The following is a 10,128-nucleotide window of genomic DNA, read 5'->3' on the forward strand; positions in this document are numbered from 1 at the left end:
ATTGCCACATCATATAGTCACACTTTGTGCATGTCCTTCATGCTTTACATGCCTCATGACACCTAAGTACACTTAGTGGAGAATCTTGGACTTGATCTTGGATTAGTGGGCTGAACCATAGCTAAAATTCACTAATCATAATTAGTGAAATTTTGACTCCAAAATTTGGCTCGACAAATTCAAGTGAAATTTGAATAGAAATTCAAATTTTCCTCCAATTTTGTGTGACACTTAGGCTATAAATAAAGACCATGTGTGTGCATTTTTTGGAACTTTAATCATTAGAGAATTACACTTCAAAGTTCAGACCTCAAGCTCTTATCCATGGCTTCCTATGGTGGTGAACTTCTTCTTGACTCATTTTCTCGTTGAAGTGGCGTCTCCAATCACTTTTCCTCCTTCTCCATTCTGTTGCCATTGATCTTCAAGAAGTAAAGGACTCCATTGATGAAGAAGATCCAAGGCCTACAAGCTCCACATAGAGCTACATCATGGTGTTAATGTTGAAGATGATGATTCATACATTGATACTTATGTTAGTCATTTGTCCACACAAATGTCACCTAACATAATCAGAGAAGAAGAAGTAGACGACGTTCATGCTAATTGTAATGATCATGATGAAGGAGAATTAATTAACATCATCTAATGTAATGTTTGTATTATGTACTTGATTTCAGTCCATTCAATTACATAAGTTATTGAGTTTTTTTGATAATGTTGAAAATTAATGTTTTTTTCTTTATAGGTAAATGGCTACACCACCCAGCTCTCCTCCTCCTCCTCCTTCTCCTACTGGTACAACATCACATTCGTCGTCTACCTTGTAGCAGACAAGAAAAGCCATACACCTAAGATCATTGGCTACTAGGCCAATTGGGGCAAAGAGACCCTTGGTCCATGTGGATCCCGCAATCGGGAAAGCCAACGGTCCCCACAAAAAGAAGTTAAGAACATATTTGGGGATCATCACTCGTGATAAGGTGAATGTGACATACGAGAATTGGAAACAAGTCTCTACTACTTAGAAGGATTTGATATGGGAGGATATTCAGGTATTTTAGTTAAATGTTGCATTTTGTTCATTAATAATAAAATTGTAATTTAGTAACAATAAAATGTAATTTTTTGTTTGTCAAACTAAATTTGATATCCCTGAAGCATCTGATCTAAGGATAAAAAAGAAAATACTTCAGATTGTGAGGGAACGGTGGAGATAGTTTAAGTCTGATTTGACGTCGAAATGGGCACTTGCAGTCGACAAGGACACTATCGATGACACTATATGCGAAAAGTATGACATTAGCAAGGAGAAGTGGGCTCAATTTTGTCAGAGTCGTAGATACCCTTCATGGAAGGTAACTTTGTGATTTTCATTGTTTTAAACTTTAAATTTACTTATTATTATCAGTAATGATAACTTTCAATAATATTTAATTTTTACAGGATGTACGAAAAAAGACACAGGCCATTCAGAAACAAAATAGTGCCCCTTACGTGTTGTCTCATGGGGTTATGAATTTCTAGAAAACAACTTGATGGAGAAGAAAAAGAAACAACTAGAGGAAGCTGCTAAATCTGGAAGCACTGACACCGTCATTGATCCTCCATCTCCCATCAGACACACGTGAAGTGGAAGATGGCCCGCACCAAGAAAACTGGGCAAATGATTTCTGAGCCATCTAAGGAAATTGCTGACAAGATTATAAGTCACTTTCAATTGTGAATTGCAATTATTTATGTTTTTTATTTGATTGAGTAAACAAATAAATGTGTTCATTACAGGATTCCTTGGAGGAGCAAGCCTCACAGGGTTCCTTTGTCGCCCATGGACGTCAAGATGTACTGACTGCTGGCATTGGGCGACCAAAACACCCTGGTCATGTGCGTGTTGCTGGAGCCAGTGTCGCGATCAAACAATACTTTGGACTGGCTCCAAGGACCTCCCACTCATCTTCGTCCATGGCTCTCGAAGACCTGGAGCAACTAACACAAAAAATCAGGGATCAGTTGGAGGAGTCGATCAAAGAAAAAGTGACTAGACAACTAATGTTGTCCTTCAGCTAGATGCATTCCCAATTTCAGTTGCAGATGCAATCAGAGGGACTCACACTGCCTCTTAAGCCTGAGGTTGGTCCTTTAGCTGCTAGTGTCAGCACAAAGGAGAGTTATGTTGATCCCTCAGTGAACGATCCAAACATGGGTGACTCAGAGAAATGCGGGTTGTACGTCGAAGAAAATCCTCCCTGCCTGGTTACCCTAGGAAGACTTTATGAGGGGTCGAAAACCGTTCACAACATCCCTTTGCGACATGATCAAGTCAAGGTTGGTGTTGAGGAAGTTAGAGATGCAGATGCTCCCATTCCTGTACCCACTAAAGAGGTTTAGTTAGTGGGGCAAACACTTAACACCTTCATTGCCTGGCCGACACATCATGTCTAGAGTTTATCAGAACAAGTATTTCACTGTCATTAAATGTTTTTTTTCAATTAAAGTGTTCATTGTAATTAAATTATTTTAATTACGTGTGTTGGATAAACAAGGAGCTGTGGGACCGGTGAAACTTCCAGATAGGCAGGATCATGATGTCGATGATCCCCTTTATCTGATGACATTGACCATCCCACAACTTTTTCTTAAGCCGTTGCAGGTTATGTGGGATGCTACCATGTTTGGGGTGTTTAATGGCAACTTCCCCTTGTACATAAAGCATGAAGATCTGTCTAAACTAGCACATGGTGGTCAATGTCTCAACATCTCTGTTATACAGTTGTGGATTCTGTAAGTCAGTTTACATTATTGTTTTTTTACCTAACTTATTGTTTTAAATTCATACATAATTTACTCTATTTTAACAACAATAGGCATATGACTGAGACAAGTATGTGAGCGGGGAATGCTGATGTGTATGGATTTCTCGAGCCACAGTCCATACAGAGATCTGGGCAATCACAATTTGAATCAAAAAATGATATTAAGAATTGGATGCAGAAATCAAAGAGGGATGTGTACCTAGGAGCCTACTTGAATGGGTAAGTTAAACTGAACAAATGAATTTAAATAATGTACAATAGTATAATAACTTCTATTTTTCTCCACTGCAGTGCACATTGGCAAATGGTCGTCATTTTACATAAAGAAAATGTTGTCATCTAGTTTTGTTCATTGCATAATAGGACAGACAACTACCTCAAAGGAATAATTAATAGGTTAGTTTTATTTTTCAATACATTTGCATTAGCATTAGTCGGGAACATCAATATTATAATTGTAAAATACGCATCCATGTTTGTATTGAACAATGCTTTGAAAGGACTTGATGATACTCCACAAAGTAAGTCCAAGGCTGCTGCTAGGTGGATTGTTGTTAAAGTAAGTCATATAAACAATGTTTCTAGTTATATTTTAATACTGTGTAGACTAATTTGTACTTAACATTCAATATCTAAATTTCATAATATATTTAGTGTAATAGACAAAAAGGAAGCACTGAGTGTGGGTATTCGTCATGCACTGGATGTCAACTATAATCTTAGGAAGTTTCAACAATAATTGGGAAATGGTAATTATTCAATTCAAACATATTTCATTTTGTTATGATTGGTATTATATATTATTAACTTATGCTTTATTATATCATGCAGTATTTCAATGATGCTAGACCATTGGAATCAGAGAGACTAAAGGCGCTTTGCATCCAGTGGGAAACCTATTATTTGAAAGTTAAAAATGAAACAATTAGTGTTTAAGTAATTTTGGAATTGCAGTTTAGCTAATTTAAATTTTTTACAATTCAATTCATGTTATATGCACATTAAATATTCTTTTAATTCATAGTAAATATTTAATTTTTTTTATGGAATTTCTGCCAAAATTTGTCTGAAAAAAGAATGAAAATTATCTCTGTTGTGGTTCTGCTTTTAAATTTTCAGGTTAATTTGCGGTTATTAAAAAAACATACAGCATATTAAAAAAAATCCAAAAAACAACATCGCTTTTAAGTAAAAACTGATGTTGTATGCATATATTAACATCGGTTTTTTCAAAAACCGATGTTAAGCTTTACTCACAACATCGGTTTCTATAAAGTCAATGTTGTTGGTGAACATACAATATCGGTTTTTTACCAATAACCGATGTCGGTTATCAGAAAACAACATCAATTTTTAGTAAAAACCGATGTTGCATGTATATATTAACATCGGTTTTGCTAAAAACCGATGTTGATATGAAGATATATATGACTTTTTTTTTTTATAATTCTTACTGTGAAACATCGGTTTTGTGAAAAACTGATGTTGTCATTTTTATGTTAACATTGATTTTGTATGTTAACGATATTACTTTTAACGTCGATACTTTCAACATTGGTTAATGTTGACAGTCCTTAATAACTGATGTTAAAACCCTATTTTCAAGTAATGACTTGACTGCCCCGCTATTGGCAAATAGTTTGGTGCTAAAGAAATTTTTGCCCAGGCCTGTCTGTTTTTGCTTTACTTGTTCTTGTCTTGCTATCTAATGTTATTATTATTGATACCAAGGTTTTTGTACTATTTTATTATTATTATTATTATTATTATTATTATTATTATTATTGTTATTATTATTATTATGTTATAGGTTCTGAGGAAGCTTGTGGATGATGCTTCCAAGTTTTTGAGCGATAAGGTTACCAAGGTCGTTGTTACTGTTCCTGCTTATTTCAATGACTCCCAAAGGACTGTCACTAAGGATGTGGTCAAATTATTGGTCTTGAGGTTCTTCGTATTATCAATGAACCAACTACTACATCCTTGGCCTATGTAGAAGCAAATGACTTTGATGTTTTGATGATGATCATGATGATTTGATGCAAATGATGCAAATGCGCTTTTCAAGTTTAAATTCAAGACAATGATTCAAGAATACAAGACACAAACATTAAGATGATTACTTGTACATTAGGAAGGAAATTCCTAATTGATATAGCAAAAGGTTTGGCCAAGTAATGCATGTTAAAAAGTGTTTTTCAAGAGATTTACTCTCTGGTAACCGATTACCAGAGGATGTAATCGATTACCAGTGGCCAAAAATGGTTTACAACAGCTACTAAATATTTGAATTCAAAATTTAGACTGTGTAATCGATTACACCATATTGGTAATCGATTACCAGCAGTTAATAAACGTTTTAATTCAAATATTAAAGCCTGTAATCGATTACACAAATATTGTAATCGATTACCAAAGGAGATTTTCAGAAAATAACTTTCAAGAGTCATATCTATTCAAATGGTTTATGAATGGCCATTAAAGGTCTATTTATATGTGACTTGGAAACACGAATAAAGAGAGAATTTTTTATTGCCCAAAAAGTTTTATCCTCTCAAAAGATTAAGAGAGTTTTTCTAAATTGAAATGTCTTATCCTCTCAAAGATTCCTTGATCAAACACTTGCATATTCAAATAAGGAATTGTGATTGATCTTCATTGTACAATCTGTCTCTTTCAAGAGAGATTTCTTCTTCTTTTCTTTTTACTTCTGAAAAGGGGTTAAGAGACCGAGGGTCTCTTGTTGTAAAGGATTCCTGAACACAAGGGAAGGGTTGTCCCTGTGTGATTCAGACTTTGTAAAAGGATTTTACAAAGAGAGTGGAAAATCTCAAGTGGGTTGCTTGAGGACTGGACGTAGGCACAGGAAGTGACCGAACCAGTATAAATCAAGTTTGGATTTCTCTCTTCCCTTAAACTTCTTTTATTTATTGCTATTTATCTTTTGCCTTTAAAGAAGTTTATACTGAATTGCCTTTTGAGTAATTCATGTTAAGGGTGCATTGTTAATCTAAAAAGAGAAAGTGAAATTTTAAATTGGGGAATAGTTCTTGTTATCTTAATTCAACCCCCCCTTCTTAAGATAACTGAGGCCATTTGTCTAACAGCCTATGGCTTTGAAAAGAAAAACAATGAAGCAATTCTTGTTTTTGACCTTAGAGGTGGCACCTTTGATGACTCTATGCTCGAGGTTGGTGATGGAGTGTTTAAGGTCCTCTCTACTTCTAGGGATACCCACTTGGGTGGCGATGACTTATATAAGGTACCTTTCCCCTTCTTTCTTCTCTTGTCTTGTCTTGTCTTTAGTATTGTGAGTAATGAATGATATTTTTTATACTTGCTAAGTGTTTGTTTCCTATTATAGAGAATTTTTGATTGGCTAGCTTCCAACTTTAAGAGAGATGAAAGCATAGGCCTTTTGAAAGACAAACAAGTTCTTTAGTGTCTCACTGAGACAACCGAGAAAGCAAAGATGGAGCTCTCAACATTGACTCAAACTAACAACATGTATTATTTACTTTTCTCCTCAATCATATCCTATTGCTTTTTCATTGTGCTCTTATTACCAAACCATTGTTGACATTAATGCCATATGTTTTCAGTTTTCCATTCATAATTGCCACAGCTGATGGACCCTAACATATTGTAATTTATGACAATGGCTAAATTTGAGGAATTGTGTTTAGATCTTCATGACAGGTACTGAATTTGATGAATGGATGGCAAACATGACTTCCCTAAAGCTAAACAAACTACTCAGCTACAATAATACTTTTGTTTCAGGCTCAGGACACTTGTTGAAAACTCATCGAGGGATGCAAAACTCTTGTTTAAGGATCTTGATGAAGTCATCCTTGTTGGTGGATCAACACGTATCTAAGTTGTTTAGGAGCTTGTAAAGAAGTTGACTGGCAAGGATGCAAATGTCATTGTCTATCCAAATGAATGTTTGTTTAAGCTTTTCAGGTGCCCTTGGAGCTACAATTCAGGTGGGATTTAGCTTTTATCATTAATTGGAAGGGGGCAGAGAATGTTTGTTTAAGTTTTTTAGTGTTTGGTCAAATGTTTTGTTTTCTGGATAGCATATTATTCTTTTTGTTAATTAATGCTTCTTATTGTAATTTATGTTTTTAGGCTAGTGTCTTGGTTGGAGATGTCAGCAACATTGTGTTGTTGGATGTCACACCATTATCTTTGGGTCTGGAAACTATAGGTGGTGTGATGACAAAAATTATCCCTAGAAATGCTACTCTTCCCACCTCAAAGTCTGAGGTTTTCTGAACTGCTGCTGATGGAAAGACTAGTGTAGAGATCAATGTTCTTCAAGGTGAGAGAGAATTTGTTAGGGACAATAAATCACGTAGTAGCTTCCGCTTGGATGGTATCCCTCTTACACCTTGTGGTGTTCCCCGGATTGAGGTAAAATTAGACATTAATGTCGATGATATTCTCTCTTTCACTGCTATTGACAAAGGCACACGAAAAAAAGCAAGATATTACCATTACTAGTGCTTGTACCTTGCCTTCAAATGAGGTATCCACTATCACTAATAATCAATTACTTAAATAGCTTGTATATGTTATGTATGTGTGTGTGTTTCTTTTTAATTTCCAGTTGCTTGCTTCTTTTATGAAAAAAATGCCAATGTGAAGGGTCATTTGAGGTATGAATCTTTTTATGATGCTTACGACTAACTCTGGAATGAAATATAGGTGGAGAGAATGGTAAACGAAGCTAACAAATTTTCAAAGGAAGGCAAAGAGAAAAGGGATGCCATTGACACAAAGAACTAGGCAGATTTGTGGTGTACCAATTAGAAAAGCAATTGAAAGAGCTTGGAGACAAGGTTCCTATGCCAATTGATTGACCTTTTAGTTATATGACCCTTATGTTAATTGTTGATGTTGACCTTTACATCATTTGTGATTGAGATATTGCAATAGACTATGATGAAATTCCTGTCAGATTTATACATTGCCATAGTATTTGGTTGTCAATATGATCAAGGATCGTATATGCATTCTTTGAGATTGATGTATGAAATTAATAATATAAGCACCATAGAGGAGTAAGACTCTGATTACATAACTACATAAGCAACATTGACTATGGTGGATGTCTCTTTTGAAGTGCATACCAGAAAACCAGACTTCTAAATCCTAAATACATGATACATAAGAAAGTTATCATAATGCTTAAGAAACTTGTTTTGTATTATTTCATGTTGTTTTGGCACAAAGTTTTTTTTTTTGGTTTCTCGTCTTGACAAGTATATATGCAATTTAATATGACAAGTATATGTTCTAGTTGAGAAATATTGCTTCCTTAGTATAGATTTTCATTCTTGGTTGATTATTTGACCATGGAAGAATATGTACTTCCAGGATGATGCAAATGAGAATGCCCTTAATCCAGGCACTCCTTTGATCCAGATATAGATGCCTAGTTGGATTCATTGAGAGAAAAACTAATTAAGGTAGCAACAATGTTGATTGCAAAATTCTTTCTTGTGCAGAATTGATACTATTATTCCTTCTCATTTAATTTATCTTGATATTGATTACTGCCAGGTGGAGAAGGAGTCTGAAACGCTTAATCAAGAAATTCAAGCATTAGAAAGAAAGTTTATTGTTAATGCAACTGGACATATCAATGAAGTTATACAATTATATGAGCAAAATTCAATGCATTAGGTGTTTCAGAGTAATTAAAGAGCTTATCATGACCTTCTTGTTCATATATTGACCTTCAATATATACAATCTTGTTCCACTGAATTTATTTTGATAGCAAATGTATGTTTTCCATTATAATTAAGCTGGGGATACTCCAATTTCAAATTGTATTTGTGTGTTTCAATTTCAACACCTATATGTTTCTTTTTTTAGTTATTTATTGGTAAGTAGTATCATCATGTTCTAGGGTATTCTTTTCCCTTTACTTTCTCTTTAGTTGGTTTCTCCCTTATTATTATTATCATTCGGTTACCCTTCATACATTTTTTCCCGTTATTTTTAAGTTAAACTACATACTTGCAAGTTATATGTGTTGTGATTGGATATAAATATTGAAAGATTAGCTCTCCTATAAACTAAAAAGCTAAGCTATTAAAAGAGCCAGAGTATAATTTACAAACTGATGTAGATTATGATTTTTAACATCGATTTTAAAAACCAATGTTGAAAATGTTTACTTTCAACGACGACTTTTTCAACATTGATTTTAGAACCAATGTTAAAGCCTTTTTTATGTACTAGTGCTTGGTATACTATCTATTATAAATTGTATTTTTATTTTTGATTTGATTTATTTAAAAGTTCAATTTGGTCTATTAATCTATTTAAAGATCTTCTTTACATTAAAGTTTTTATACAAGTCTAATTTTTCTATGTATTAGACAATAGACTCATAAATCATTGAGAAAAAATTTATTTAAAATAATCTATAATCTATAAAAATTAAAATTATCATTACTCAACACATGATAAAGATGAAAACACATTTTTCTAGTGGTTTCCTAAATAAAAAATAAAATAATGTAGTAGAAGTATCATCTTAAAATTATTTTTTAACAATAGTTTCTTTTAAATCAACTTTATTTCATTTTAAACTACAAATAAAATTAAAATAAAAAAATATAAAATTGATGCAATCCTCCCTAGGAAGGGACCAGTCACCAAAGCCATAAGCAAGAGACTCCAAGGGGATTGGGTTAAAGCTGCTGAAGAAGGCCCTAGGGTTCTCATGAACCTCAAGGTAGATTTCTGTGCCTATGGGCCAAGGTTGGGTCCACTTATCTTTGTACATATTAGATTAGGATTTCATTATTTTTGGGCCTTGTATTTAGGCCTAGAAATGTAGCATTTTTCAGCCCTTGTATTTTAGGACACCTAGACTAGTTTTTTGTATTTGGGGTAGTTTTGTAATTTCACATGCATTAAGTGAATATTTGATGTGTGTGTTGGGAAATAAATTTAATTGAATTGGGAGAAGCCCAATCCAATTAAATTTTAGAGGGGGAGGTGAGCATTTACTTGCTACACCCCATTGTCACATCATATAGTCACACTTTGTGCATGTCCTTCATGCTTTACATGCCTCATGACACCTAAGCACAAAATTATTTTAGTTTAAAGAATTTAGACATAAATACAGATAATTTAAAAGGAAAAAAATTGATTTTTTTTTTCCAAAAAAAAAACTCTGTTTATTTTCTAAATTTAGTTATTTATTTAAAAAAACACTAGAAAAGTAACAATAATTTGTATAATTGGGATAAATATTTTTTGATTGTATTATATGAATAAATATTTAA

At 33.6% G+C, this 10,128-nt stretch overlaps 1 pseudogene; it reads left to right on the forward strand.

The window, feature by feature from the left end:
• Positions 1 to 2,067: 2,067 nt before the first annotated feature.
• On the forward strand, positions 2,068 to 7,681 carry LOC100785224 (stromal 70 kDa heat shock-related protein, chloroplastic-like; annotated as a pseudogene).
• Positions 7,682 to 10,128: the final 2,447 nt, after the last annotated feature.

The sequence above is a fragment of the Glycine max genome, chromosome 10 (genome assembly GCF_000004515.6).
Source record: "Glycine max cultivar Williams 82 chromosome 10, Glycine_max_v4.0, whole genome shotgun sequence".
NCBI lineage: Eukaryota > Viridiplantae > Streptophyta > Magnoliopsida > Fabales > Fabaceae > Glycine > Glycine max.